We start from the raw sequence: 15126 nt of genomic DNA on the forward strand, positions 1-15126 counted from the left end.
TTCTGCATCCCTTCATTCCCTGTTTTCCCCCATTTTCCCTGGCACCCTCATTCTCCTGTGGTTGTTCCAGCCAAAGAATAAGCATGGTATGATAGTAGGATCTGAAAGCTTGGGGATGGGATATGTGAAGTTGGTCAGGACTTGCCCATCTTCATCACTGGGTAGTAATGTTTGCTTGTGACACTAGTGCACGGGGTCAAATTACCCTGGGGATCTGAGGTCAGAGATCTATCCCCTCTTCCCACAGGTAATGCTGTAGGGAGCCTCCCAGCAGCTCACAGGTCTTGATCATGGAGCAATTAGTATTTAAAGCAGATCTTCTGGTAATGCCCAGAGACCGAGTAGGACAGGCCTCCACGGTGTGAGCCTGCAGGAGATGACAGGTCCTGCCCCAGAGAATTTGTGATCTAAACCTTAAATGGTTTTGCTGTCCACCAGCCCCTGTTTTTTTTAATGGCTGGTTTTTGAGATCTACCCCAATTTATGCTGCTGCAGCAACATGATTCCTGGTCTCAGCTTGGTGCCCAGTCTCTACCGTTTCTCTTTCTTCTGGTCCCTGGGCTCTGCCCCTTCCCCAAGGACACTAATCATCCCCTCCTCACCTTTTTTGCACGGGCTGTGGGTTTCTTGCTGCCAGGCTTGTGTCCCAAGGAGCTGCCTAATCTGCCCCTGTCATTCCCAGTCACAGGCTCCGCACACACCATAGCTTTATGGGGAATGCTTGCAGGGCAGTGGGAAGAGGCAGCCATGGTTTGCACATCAGCTAATTAATTTTCATGACTGAACGATGCTGCCTGGTCTCTTGTTTATACTCCTCGCCTCTCCCCTTCTCCCCCTCCTCGCTGACACACACACAAGACGACACATCTCGTAGGAACGTCAGCATCCTTCCACAGCCTTGAGACGCGAGCGGTTATTCTGTTGGCTTGTCAAACGTGGGTTTCCCTGCTTCATGGTACACAGGGGCCCCCTGTTTCACATTTGCTGATTCTTATTAGACCCAGCGCGCCAGGGCCCTGTCTCTCCCTGCAAAGCAACGCGCCGCATCCCATCCATAAATCCAACCCTGGAACAAAGCCTCTTCTACCCTGCCCCATATTTCTACCCAGCCTGCCCGCTTTCCCCTCTCTCTCTCTCTCCCCCTCTCCCGTGCTGAAGGTTTCCTAGTGCCAGGGAGATATGATAATTCTTGTGAAGAGAGCATGAAATGCCTCTGCTCTTTGTGTCTGTTTAATTCAATGAGAATCCCAGCCCCAGATGTCATGAATGGTGGGCTTTGTGCTGGCCCTTCCTAAGCCCTAACCGCCAGCCCAGCTTTCTGTCTTTCTTGTTTCCCACCACTGGATACTGATTAACAAACTAAATTATTTTTCCTCCCTAATGATGTTTTCCCACTTTGCCCACCAGGCTGGAAGAAGCCACGGGGAGGAAAGAGTTTGTGCAAAGGATGAGATAGCCAGGGAGAAAATTAAAGAGACAGTGTTGCTGTCTGGGCTCTGGCAATGCAGGTCCACTCGGCTTTATTTCCTTATTAGAGAACGGGGTCGTGTCTGGCTGTATTTTACGTGGCTGGGTGTATTTCAGCCAAGGGATGGGCTTGAAAGCATCTGCACAACGTATGCTCTGGAGCATGCCAAGGTCTGTAACTCACTTGCAATTGTGTGTGCAAGTTTGCATGGCCCCAAATTTAAGGTCTCTTTTCCAAACATGAGTGACATGTGGTAATTACTTGACATCCGTCCATGCATATGGGAACCTCTTTCTAATTGAGACAAATTCTCTTTTCCTTAATCAGACATGACTGAGAGTTCGTGGAGTGGGATGCCTTGGGAAGGGCTGGGACGTCTCCACCTGAGCAAAGAGAGGTGAGTCCCTGGAAGTCTTGCTGAAGGATCGAGTCCAACTCATGCGTGGGAGACCAGCTCTTTTACCTGATCCCTCCCTCTCTCCCACAGCCAAATTCCCAGCCAGGCGTTTGAAACGGGGCCAGTTGTTAGCTGCTGGTAGAGAAGACCAGCAGCGATAATCCAGGGAGCCTGGATGGAGCTGGAGGCAGGTGGCCAAGGCAGGATTGTGCAGAGCCACCTGTTTCTTGGAGCCCAGCAGTGCCTCCTTGCTGGACACCAGCAAAGCTGTGTCCAGCAAACACCCTCCTGGAGCAATAAAAGAAGATGGGTGTCAACCTTGTGAAAAGTAGAAAAGTAGAAAAGATGGTAGGGAGGGAGAGAACATTTTAACAACAATCCGGAGGTCTGAGCTGTGAGTTGGGAATCATTGAGAGGGGGTTGGTTTGGCATTTTGATTTTAAAAACCCCAAACAAACAAAAAAACCAGAGGAGCCCCTGTGTTGGTGGTGTTGACTCCTCTTAGCTGGAACACGGGCATGGACAGGTCTGATGGACAGGGCATGACAGAGAGCTGGGTGTGCTCAGGAAGGCTCTACAGTGTTGCAGTGCTCAGCCCTGTATTTATCAGACAATACAATATATGTATTTATCTCTCACAATTGAGAGCTTGAGTCAGAGAGGGACAGAGCCTTGCCTTTCTCTGTGCAGATCTGGGAGGCTTGTGCAGGCTCAGTTTGTGCAGTTCCTGTCAGAGCCACGCCAGTGCTGCGGTACCCAGCCATGGCTCCCCTTTTTCTCAGCTTTGACTCAAAAGGGGAATAAACAGGGAAAAGGGAGTCGCTTGCCTGCACCCACCAAGCCCCTGCAAGCACACTTGCTACATCCAGCAAAGCTCTGCCTCGCGTACGGCCTTTGCTTCCCACTGCAGTCACATCTGACCCTTATTACTTCTGCAAGTTAGAACAAGGCAGGAAAAATGGCTGTGCAGTGAGTTTCTTCATGCGCCAGGATTTATTAAGAACAATAGGGGAAATCAATCCATCTATGTAGAATACATCGCAGGCTGCAATGGGATAAAGCATTTATTCCGCTCTTGAAGGGTAGAGCTATAACTCATGGGAGGCAAAACCCTTAGTGCTCTGGAGTCCCTTCCCTTCATGTGTGCAAAGAAATGCTTTAGCCCATGGCAACCTACCAGCTATTGAATTTGTGTGGAGAATCTGCCGTCCTTCCCCTTTGCCGGCCCCTTTTTGGAAGGCGAGTCACTCATTAAAACACACCTCTGGAAAAATGAAGGGGCTGTCGGTTCGAAGGCATCTCTGCATCCCGGTTTTACTTTAAACAGAGAGGGAATAGAAATGTCTCAGTGATTTAAAAGCGACCCCCCACCAATTTTGAATGGACAGATTGTGCTTTAACCAACACAGGATTTGCTGCAACTTTCTGCTGATGCCCAAGGACCAGGCGCTGCAATTACAGCAGAGAGGGATGGGTTGGGGTGTTGTGACAAGGCGAGATGCTGTGCAGGGAGATGTGTGTTGTGCAGCTGAACACCTCCAGTGCTGACTAGATAGATGTGTGTGTACCTATATAAGTACTCCCTGTGCCCAGCTCTCTACTCGTGGTAGAAGGCATGTGGTGCAAAGACTGGAGCAGTAGTTAGCAGGGGCAAAAGGTGACAGGATTTGTTATAATCTTTCTGGGTGTGAGAGAGTGTGAAGCTGGGGGGGTAGGGGTGGGGTGGGTGGCATTAATAGTGAAATGGTATTTTCACTAAGCCTATTTTCACTGGGTCTAATCTATGTTAGAAGAGGATCTCCTCCATAGGGCAGACCCAGTGGGGCTGGTGAGCTGTTTGGAGGGGTCTGGGCTGCCAAGGAGTGCGGGCAGTGGGAAGAGAGGCAATTGAGCAGACACGTCAGACGGCCTTCCTCAGCAGACATGACTTGGTAGCGTGCTGTTGGGCAGATGGGGTTAATTCTTACACCCAAATCAAAAGGCAACCGAGGGGGGAATGTTTTATTAATGAAAGCAGCCCTTTGTGAGTATTCCTCCCGAGGCACGTTCCCTCCACCCGCTGCCTTCCCCCCTGGCTGCTGTCTGGCCCCACGTCTTGCTCAGTACCTGCTCAGCTGCCACTCACCCACTGATAGGTTTCATCAAGAAATGTCTCCATATGTGTCTGAGTCCTGAACCTGGGTATGTGGGATGGGAGGAGGAGGAGGAGAGATGAGTCCTTGGCCACGCTGGAGACAGGGGTTTGCCACAGGCAGGCAGAGCTCAGGCTGTCACACGTTGCATATCAGCCCACTGATTGCTGCAATGGTGCTGCAGGATTCACCTCTTGCTCACTGAAGAGCAAGAGAAACAGAGTGCAAGGTAAAATGCAGGTTGAAAGTGGGTACTTCAGTAGGTAGGGGATGAAGGGAAGAGCTGGAGATTGGGTTGGTGGCCTTGCCCACCATCCAGTCCCCTTCCCATCCCGCCACCTCTCTGCCTGCCAATGAGTGGGGTCAAGAGAGGAGTAGGGGATTTCTGTGCATCCAGAAAGCAGCCTCTCCTGGTCTTTCTTACCCTGCTGTCTCCCTGTGCCCATGTCCTCAGGGGCCCTGGACACCTTGTTCTGTTAAAGGACAGGGCCGTGGGAGTGGCAAGGGCTGTGTGTGGAGATTATTTCTGTCGCTTTGTTAAAAATAAAACAAAAGCTGGTTTATGACAATTGATTCAGGAGAAAGAGGAAGTGGAGCTGAATTCCCAGAGCACCTTTTAGCAAGGCTCTGCATGCGCGCGCGTGTGTCGTACGCGTGTCAGAACTGAGCACCCACGGAAGGCCGGGTCGGGAAACCTCACATGGAAGCGGGGAAAAGACCCCAGTGCATGGCTGCTTCCCTGAGGGAACCCCCGCAGGGCTAATGTTTGATCTGAGGCTCCGTTGTACTCCTCTGAAACCTTGGGATGTCAGGAGCTCGAAGGGAGCCTGGGATGGAAGAGGATGCTATTTGCATTTTCCTATGAATGCATCTATTTGTATAAATCTGGTGTCTCCGTGCATGCGCACACTCCCCTACGCATGCATTTGTTTGAAGAGCAACACGCTTTCCCCGTAGTGTTCTCTGCTCAGGGCCAGAACTGGTTAGTCTGAAATTCAGACTCTTCCTGGAGGAGCCCCAACTCCCCTTCCCGCTTCAAATCTAGCAATGGCTGTGGACATAGGAGTCCTGAGATGGTTCACCATGCGATAGCAGAGTTTCATTGTGGGGGATGAAGGCTCCCCCTTTCAAATTTGCACAGACATCAAAAGAGTCTGGAAGGTTCAAACAGATCACAACGTAATCAAAATGCCAAGCCACCGTCTGCTTCTGCCTTTGGGTTGACAAGCAGGATTAGCACCCAAGGGAAGCAGGGTGTAATAGTGTTTCACGGGCACTGTGAACAGCCCAGGAGTGTGTGGAGTACAGAAAGGTTAGCCGAAGGGCAGGTCTAGCTACAGACGTACGGTTGGGGGACGGATTTTAAAGCAAGGAGCTGTACGGGTACAACCTCCGTGGGTATTTACTTTAGCAGAAGGCACGACTCTCCTGTATACTAGTGATGTCACGCTGGAAGCAGTTTAAGCTAAACTGGAGAAAGCCAGTTTAAGAGTGGAGATGTGCACCAGCGTGGCGAGGAGCAGCAGCAGTTGACCTATAGTGCTGTCATTATAATGGTGTGGTTTCCCATGTAGACAACCCTGGAGCGGAGCAGCTAGCCTGCCATCCCTTATGTTTCACTGTCTAGCTGAGATGTATAACATGGCCCTGCCTGCATGCGGTTGCAATCACCCTCTAGTCCTCCACAGAGTACTGGAGCAGATGCTGAGTTTTCAATGTGGGTTGTGTGCCCATTGCACCGTGTGAAATAGTCCCATCATAGCTAAAGACACATGAAATGCTTCCCAAATACTGCTTTAGTGTTAGTAATTGCTGGTCTTGTCCTGAGGGCAGCCTGAGACCAGAGATGAGGGTTCCTTGGTATTTGGTGTTGTTCATTTGGAGAACTGAGCAACACTGATGTGTCCACATGTCCCATGGAGTGAGAAATGTATGAAAGCTTTGTCTGTGTCATATGTGTAACCATGCGTTTTATAACTGACCTTGTTTCAAATTTGTGTTAAATTAACGTTTCGGAAGCTCACGTCTTCTTTACTGATATCTCTGCAGTTTTGGTTTGGGATTTATTTTGTTTTGGCCAGGAGAAAGGCATAATTTGCCCATAACTCACACTCTGAATGGCTGGACAGGTGACATCTTGCCTTGTAGCTCTCAGAATTCTCTATTTGTCCAAGCCGTGTCTTCCAGGGCCGGTCCAGTGCCTGGCAGCCTTCCGAACTCACTGGGACACAGTGAGGTGGGTTTGCCTGTGTGGGGATGAGCCCAGTCGTGTCCAACGGTAAAGCCATGGCAAGGGCACAGCCACCTCTGTGGCCACGAGCAGGGCCTGGGCAATGTGTGCTGCCTGGTGAAGGAGAAGCGCACCAAGATTGTTCCAGCCAGGCGGGCTGGGGAAGGAGCCCTGGGAGTGCCGCGTGCCCAGCGCCTTGGCACTGCGAGCAGGGTCCGCGCTAAGATGGCCGCTCGCCAGCGCACTCTGGCCCACCATGGCAACTCCTTTTCTCCTGGGGCCCCTCTTTCCTGGCTGCCACTGCTCCCGGGTGCCCACTGCCTCGGGGCTGGCGGAGGGGAGCCCGCTGGGATGGGCCAGCTGCGGGCCTGAGGCAGCGTGGGCCCCGGCGGCCATTTTGCGGGAGGCGAGCGCCGCCTGTAAGATGGCCGCATGGGCATGAGGTGGGGTGCAGCGCTGCCTTGTCCTCGCCACGCTGCCTCCCTCACGCCGTCCCCTCCTTATCTTGCTAATTACCGATGAAGGCAGAACAATAACGGGAGCTGGCATGCCCCAGTTCTTTCTCTGCCACCTCCTTCCTCGGGCGGAAAATCTGTGCGCACACCTCCCCCCCACCGCCCGCCAGCCCCTCTGTGATATTAACTGAATTAACATACTTCCTAATTTGCCCTGTGTTTTTCCTGCGCCTGCTCCGAGCCGCCTCGTCATGGCTTCTCCAACTGGTGGGGAAGAAGCGAGTGCGTTCATCCCCTCCGCTCGTTTGGTTGTATGCGAAAAATCCTTAATGACATCTAAAAGGGGTGGTGGGACAAAAGCCCACGCAGGGTTTGGCAGGAGACGTGTAATATTTACCCCGCCAGACCATCCTCGCTGCCTCTTTGCCGAGGGATTACGACGGCCGCCGTCCCCGCGTTCCTCCATTTATTTATTTTGCTGGTGGCGGGGGGACGCGTTGGCACGCGGCTGCTTTGTGCGCCTAGCTTCACCTATGAAAGGGACGTATTAAGGTGTTGCCATAAACCCCCGGATGACAAAGAAAGCGCCTTTCTCTTCTGCTTGTGGGCAACAATGACAGAAGCCTTTAAAACCAAGAATTTTTTTCCCCCCAGTTCTAGAAGGCTTCCCCTAAAAGGAACTTAAATACATACCATTAATTCTAAAGCGCTGAGCTCCTGCTAACTATGCCATGCTTTTTGTTTCTGATAGTATTTGTCCATTGCAGAGAGCAAGCCAAGGATGCGGAGCCTCCCCCGCCCTCCTCCCTTTGTTTAAGTGACAAAATGTTTCTATGTTCTTGTTTTGAAAATAAACCTTTGTGGGTTTTTCAGCTTTTAGTTTTATTTTTTTTTCCCATTTATCGTGGTGTGAAATCCAAACTCCCCTTCTTCCCAGATCTTGGGAATCCATGTTCCTCATGATCAATTTTCTCTCCTTTATCTAAAAATACAACATTATTTTATAGCATTACTCTGAAAATGCAGCAGTTATATTTTGAATTTGAGTATTCAGAGCTTCAGGATATTGCAATATTTTTTTTTACAAGCGATGAATGAAATGCAATGATTTAAGTGTGTAATGCACAATACAGATGCCATGCATTGTAAATACATTTCAGGGGCATAAAATCCAACACAGAGAGCCGGTGTTCCACGAAAGCCGGGAGTCCAAAAATAACTGTAAAAATGAATTGTCTGTCGGGACAAATCTCTCAGATCCAAGCCAATATTTGCAGGGTTACAATATACAACTGGCTTACTTATTGGCATAAATATCTCATTTTAAAATGCCGATGATAAACTGAAAAAGAGGTGAAGGAGATATTTGACTGATTACTGGATGCCATGGATTCCCTGCATTTAATTTCATACTTACATGCTATTTACTTATCCCATGTTTATGGGTATGCGCTTTAGCTTCATATAAATCTCTCCTGTCTGTCTGTCTCACTGCGTTCTTTTCTCTTCTGCTATCCCATCTGCTTCTCATGGTCCTTCTCCTGAAACCACATCACAGGATCTGATGGGGATAATGGGAATCTGCCTCTGGTCTCTATCATAAACATGCCAACGTGGGCTATTGTGTCGGGAGCCGGCGGTCACCAGATGGTGCTTGGTTGCCCAGGGTCTGTGTCACTGGGTTTGGTCTCTCGATAAACCAACAGCTCCTTTAGCATTGTGTTTTCCCCCAAGATCTACCTACCCTGGCTGAGGAAGGTGTAAGGACCTTGGGTAACGAATCCCAAGGGATGAAATCTTTCTGGGCGTGTTGGGCGCTTTGCAGCCTCAGCTATGCAGCTATGAGCTGTCCTTGCAGAGCTGAGGTTTGTTAATCCCTGTGCTCAGCCGTGTTCACCCTGTCTGCATTTCTGGAAAGGAAAATGAGCCTGGTAGTTTGGGACTGAATGCTGTCTCCATGTGAAAAGTGGTCCATGTCAACCTAAGCAGACATCTTGCTACCTTTACGTACCAGGCTTGGCAAGACAGGGCAGAGACATCTCTGTGATGCAGACAAAATCAAGCCGTCTCCTCTTGCCTGGGCTCACAGACAACTCTTGAGTGTCTGCAAAAGGACTGGCTTGTGCAGGTATCATTGAGAGATGTAAATGTTACAGAGTGACTGAGGTATGGGGCTTTCCCTGTGAAAAAATGTCCTCCAGCCAGGAAAGACCCAGGCACAAATCCTGCTCTTCATTATGTGCCTGTATGTCCTCGGGAGGTCCTGGACATTGTTGTACATGTAAGCTGCAGAGCGGGGATTAATGCAGAAATAAAGATTGAAGATAAAAACAGTGAGAGCGATGGCTCTTCCTGAACGCAGACAGATGGAGAGAGCCTGGCATAATTACATTTAGCAAAGGGCCGCCATGAATGAAACCAATTAAAGGAGAAGCAATGCTCGTATGAGAGAGAGAGGGAGAGAGGAAAGCAACCACCTCTCTGGGTCTTCTTGGGCATCCACCTTCTATGGGGAGTGAGTCACACACAGTCCCCAAGTCAGGGGTGAGCTTGTGCATGCACCTGCCTGCTGGCTGAGGGGGACTTTGCTTATCTGCCATGGTGAAAAGAGAAGGAAATGGGAAACATCGGGCGCTGGCGGGGCCGGCATGGAGCTGGCTTGCAGCCAGCCCCAGCCTCGCCGTCTCCATTGTCTCATGGCTTTAATGCGTGCCTAGAAATCCAGTATTTAGGATTCAGGTTACCATTGTAAAGCAGAAAGGTCGTGCTCAGTGCTGCTTGGCGTGGATTCCTCTGGCAGCTCTTTTGCCTGCGTGCCCCATGTTGGGACGGTGTTGGCAGAAGGCCTGGGGCCAGGAGGCTGCAAGGAGCACATCTTTGCTGCCTCTGGCATGGTGTGCACCTTGCAAGGGATGCTGCTGGCTTTGGGATTTAGAGAGGGCAGCGGGAGGTGTCCAGAAAGCCACACAAAGGCGAGGTTTGCATTTCCTGGACAGCCAAAGCTGAGCAAGCCTTGCTGACAAGCTTGGCATAAAATCTAGCAAGGCAGGATCAATGTGTCTCTCCCTTTGGCTCTCACTTGGTGGGAGCTTCACGAGTAGCTGCTGCTGGTGGCCAAGGCTAAGAGAGGCTTTTGGGACTGTTCCTCCTGATTTCATTTGTAGTCCCAGAAATGGCTGTTTTCCAGCTTTCTTCCCTTCTTCTACTATCCTGCTCTCAAGGGAAGGTGCCTTTTGGGTAGAAGAGCAGCTGGCAAGGCTGGACTAGAATAATTCACAGGGGGTTTAGAGCAAACCTTGGGATTTGGGGTATCTGTTGCAAACCCCCAGCAACTGTAATCAAGGACTGTTTAAAAGTCTCAGTTCTCAGTTAAAATTAATAGAATTATGCTAACAAGAAATGTATTTAGGGACGTCTTAATTGCAGGGAAAACTCTGGAAACAAGTCAAAGACCTTGTAGGGCTTAGGCATTATCAGTCTGAAAAATAGTCCTCCAATTAGTTGGTTTTTGCAATGAGTCTTAGCAATTTTGGGGATCAAGACTCAAAGCTCAAGGCTGACAGTGCCGGATGCTGAGTAACACCCAAACAGGGAATAAAAGAGAGCCTGACATCTCAAAGTGTCATGGATCACACTGCATTCGATAGCAGCTGGCTTAGGTCTCATTTAAGCCGATAGATGTGCTGAGGGTTCTCAGGAGTGGTCCCAGCCACTGTTGTATGGCCCTGGGCACAGAGAAACTTGGGCACAGAGGTCTGTGGTCTGGAAGGTAATAATTGGTGATGTTGGTCCCTGACACCCTATTCCACAAGAGAGGGATGCACATCTCTGTATGTGCTAATGAAGGTGGTGGGAACAAGGCTGTACAGATGCAGACTGGCTGTGCCTGTGGATAAGTGTGGCTCTGTGTCATTCTGGGAGCAGCTTGAAGAACAGTATTTGACTTCCATGCTGTCAGGATTCAGAAAAAAAAAAAGCTTTTTAAAATTTATTTGGTCCTTGCTTTAACTAAGAGGTCGTGTACTGTGTGCAGTGCTGTGGACGACTCTGCTTAAGAGCCAGAGGAGGAGATGCTGTCTCTGTGGTGTCCTCACGGGATTGTGCAGGATCTCCCCAGGCTGCTGCAGACATGTCCCAAGCTGCCACTTGGACCAGTGACTCAAGGGAATGTGCTCCTTCAGTCCATTTGTGATATATTTCATAGGTATTGCCTTGGTCCCAGTGGCCGCTTGTCTGAATGTGCTGTTGCCAGTGTGAGTTTTAATGCATCTTATGCAGAAGTGTACTGGAGCTCTTCAGAATAAAGGGCAAACTGCATGTGTGAGTCTGGACCTGTACCAAGCTTTTAAGGCAGCTGTGGTCCTACACTGTCACCAGGCTGAACTTTCTGATGGCGTGGCACTGAGGAGCAGAGTAGAAATAGAGAGCTTCCAAGTGGGTGCAAGGCTGGGACCCAGCTGACTCATTTTTCTTGCAATCAGGTGAATGGGTGATGTGTCAGAGCAAGCTGAGAGCTTGGGGAGGAAACAAATGGTTCACAAAGATAAATGTTGGCCGAGGAGCCCATCAGGAGCCTGTTCCCTTGCAAAGGAAAGATCCTTCCTGCAGCTTGTTGCATTTCTGTAGGCTCTGACTGACTTCTCCCTCCTTGCCTCCTTCTCATCCCCAAAGGACAGAGACGAAAGCAGTGCCTGCTATTGCTGCAAGAGCTTGAGGATGTGGTAGGAAGTGGCTGGTCTCTGCTACCTAATTAACAGCATGGCTGAGTGCTGGGAAACAAAGGCTCCGGTTTCTACACTCTCTTCATCCTTCTTCCCTTCCTTCCTAGCCCCTAAAAGAAACCGCCCTACTGATACCATGGGATGTTTCCATAGATACCTCTGTGGGTGCATGCATGTGGAGGGGACTGTCTTGCTGTGTGCAGTGGGATGAGGATGGTGATGGTGTGCTTTATTCCAGACTTGGATGAAGCACTCCAGGGAAGGTGTGGCTGGAGGAACAGGGATGCATCTCTTCTGCTTGGACTATTTCCAGCTGCAGCTGTCTCAAAGCTCTGCAGAGTGCCCTTCTGCCTCCTTTGGGGAAAACCTGCCTGTGTTGACCCATTTGGGCATGGAGCAAGCAGAACTGGCCACAGATGCCTGCTGCAGGAAAGGCTTTTCCTGTTCCATGCTCCAAGGCAGTACCAATCTACTGGGATTGTGGCACCAGTGATCGGTAGGGCCAGTGCACTTGGCTGAGGGCTGGGAGCTGCAAGGGCTCTGCCAAGGAGGGATTCTCTGCACTTTGGGGAGTTTTCACACCTGCATCCTCTGATCAGACCCACTCAGTGAGAGTCATGGTGGCAGGCAGAGGGACATGGGGGTGTTTGAACTGCATGCTGTACTCCTGAGGGACTTGCTTTATGGCTGTGCAGAATTAGTCTGTGTTTTCTAGGCCACCTTTGAAAAGTGGCTGAAAATTTCATTTCCATAGCCTAAAAACTGAGCTCTGTGTTTGGCTCCTTAAAAGACAGGCAAGGACTAGAAATCTCCTGCGACCTGAGAGCCCAGCCAAGCTCTGAATGGCTCAGTGAGGGTGGAAATGGGCTTTGCAGTTTGCTTTTACCGGCCAAGTTTACTGCTGTTGTTGCCCCGGTTTGTGCACAAGTGCCACACCAAGGAGCTTCCCAGCTCCTCTCTGCTGCCTGGAGTTGCTAGGGCAGAAAGACTCCTTTGCCAGGGCTGGTTTGGGAAGGATTGGGGTGGTGGCTCTCAAGACCTGCTCCTCTTTAGTGCCGTGTTTTCATGGCTGTGCTTGGAAAGGGCGGGTGGGCACAAGGCCTCCAAGCCCTGAGAGGAGGGCTGTCTGTGGTGACGACCACTCATTTTGCCATGCAGCCCCGAGGAGCACGAGGCTGTGTGTCAGCCCGATGGAAGCTCTCTGCAGGTCCTCCTGCCCGAGGAGCTGGCAGTGACACATTTCTGACACAAACTGAGAGGAGATGCCGGCGTGAGATCCTGGTCATGTCATCTGGGATCAGGTACCAAACCCAGCCGTGGCTGCAAGCGGTGAAGGAAGCAGCTGCCCCCAGCGATGGTAGAACATGATCCAGAGCTAATCCCGAGGCGTCTGCTCCCTGTGCGTGCCTGTGGCAAGGTGTTATCCTCGAGGTCTCCCAGCCCCACACCGGAGCTGCTCCCGGGGCTCTGTGGCTCTCTGCAGAGTGGAGCTGTGGATGCCGCAGGGATGCCGGCTGAGGATGTGACGGGTTCGCACTGGGCTTGCGTTTGATGACGGGTGCCGGCTCCACAGGGTGCAGCCACAAATATCTCAGGGGGATTTGCCTTCCTACAGAGCCTATTGCTCTCGCAGGAAGATGGAAAAATTCGGGTCCTAAAGGGATGAACACTGCCTGCACTTTGAAGGCAGACATCCCAGGAACCATAGGGGAAAAAAAAAAAAGACACCCACTGATTTTTATTTTTTTTTTTATTTCTCCCTGTTTCTGTCTGCCTATCAGCCTGTCAGCCAGCTAGATGCTAATCCACAGCAGCAGCAGCACAAATAAAGCTAGGCTAGAGGGATGCTAATTTATGCCTGGATTTCATGCTTTGTTTTACTTCCCCACTTTATTGGACAGAGTAGGCTTTGTGAGTGACGTAAAATGTTGCGTATGCTCTCCCCATGGCAGGTTCATGCACATGCAGCAGGAGAAGTCCATTTCTCTGTAGCCCCTGCAGCCTTGCTCATGCCTTTCTGTGCCTCCCCTGGATCATTTTGGGGGGGGAGGGTCATTCCTGATAAACCCCCATCTGATGAGGACTCCCTCTAAGTTTTGTTCCACTCCATGTGAAACCGAGGGATGTCTTTCCAGTCTCATCGTGTCTTCTCTCATGGTGCCAGCATTTATGCATCTAAACAGTAATTTTTTATGCTCTTGCTGGGTAACCAGACTACAGCCTCGGCAATTTGCATGAATAAATGTCATGTAAAATCATCTGCTCGTGGGTAGTGGCCAGCCGAAAAGTTATGTTGTGAGGCAATCTGTTCTGAGTGATCTGTTTAATGAGATGTTGAGATTTACAGCTCTCAATGTCCATGGGGGAAAGCATGTATGGATTTAAGGTCACAGCCCTGAGGTGACTTTACCTGTGTGGTACAAGTAGGTGAGGAGTTGTATTACTTGTTACTTGGGAAACTCAGTGTGTTAAACTGTGCTGTTGGGCAAAAGCCTTTGGAATGCCCTGTCTTGAAATAAAGGGAAATGTAAAGAACAGGCAAAGAGGTGTTAATAACAGAGGGTCTTGCAGGATTTCTTGCAAGAGTCTTGCACGGGATCCCCACTGGGACCCTAAGAGTATTGGAAAGGAAGGATCAGCCACCAGAGGCAGGGAACGGATGTGTTGGGGGTTTGCTGAGGTTTTCAGTTCCCATTAGAGACAAAGGAGATGCCCAAATACCACTGAGTCTCTGTGCTTGCCAGGCTGGTACTGACTGTTCCCTGCAGCCAAAGCTCCATGAGCAAAGCAGCAAATCACTGGGGAAGGAGAGAACAGGCAAGACAGAGCTGAAGGGGGCTTTGAAATGGCCACACTGGCAGGGATCTATGAATTCCCTTGCTTTTTTGCTCAGTTTTCTCACAGCTCCTGCTGGCCTCCGCAGAGCAAGTTGAGGGGAAGAGCTCAGAGGTGGGTCTTGTAGCAAGGTCTGCCCTCAGCTTCACCAGGTTAAATCCTAAGTGAGGATTTAATTGCGTTCAGTAAAAGCCCAAATTTACAGCATGGAAATGAGAGCAGAATCACGAGTGTCCTTGTTTCCTTTTACCATCAAATAGATTTTCTCAGCCTTGAGTTCTGCAAGCTGATCTCTGTAGGGTTTTATTTCATTCGCTGTCTTCATTGCCCTATTAAAACAACAGCTCTGTCCCCAAGTCCCTGCGTGTCACTGTGTGTCGAGTGCTTATCTCTGTGTATTGGGGCACAGGAATGTGGCAATAAAACTGCTCACAACCACTTGTTTGGATAAAAAGCACAGATTTGCTTACTTGGCAGTAGTTTCCCTTTTTTAAGCAGAAATGTTTGCACAGGTGACTTTTGTTTTTGTCGCAGTGCTTGTGAGAAAGAAAATTTTTGCTTCACGTACATTCTCGGGTTTCTGTGTGACATTTTGCCCAGCCTTGTTTAGTAATGTCCAGGAATTTCCTAGCTTTCCTCTTATGGAAAGCACACAAAGGTCTAGGGGGTGGATCTGACTGCAGGAGCAATGTCGGAGGAGCAGAGCTACCTCTGCCCACCAAGGCAAGGCTCATGTGGGTTTGCATCACAGCTTTTCTCTTCTCTGACTAAGCTAAAGGACAGGAATAGTTTTGTACTCCTAAGGTGCACCTGTTTGTGTAGGAGGATGTGGGATTGTGGCATTTGTCTTTGCAGCTTTCACTGGGCTCCTCCACCAGGCTTTCTTTA

The 15126-nt window shown here is 50.1% G+C and overlaps 1 long non-coding RNA gene across 1 annotated transcript in view; it reads left to right on the top strand.

Moving 5' to 3' along the window:
• The window catches only part of LOC136366985 (uncharacterized), a 35698-nt gene that overhangs the window by 8435 nt on the left and 12137 nt on the right, over positions 1–15126 (top strand). Inside the window, exon 3 of the long non-coding RNA XR_010744618.1 lies at positions 1796–1865. This is a non-coding gene — a long non-coding RNA (uncharacterized lncRNA). The remainder of the gene's footprint in view (positions 1–1795; positions 1866–15126) is intronic.

Source organism: Sylvia atricapilla, chromosome 13, assembly GCF_009819655.1.
Source record: "Sylvia atricapilla isolate bSylAtr1 chromosome 13, bSylAtr1.pri, whole genome shotgun sequence".
In the NCBI taxonomy this organism is placed as follows: domain Eukaryota; kingdom Metazoa; phylum Chordata; class Aves; order Passeriformes; family Sylviidae; genus Sylvia; species Sylvia atricapilla.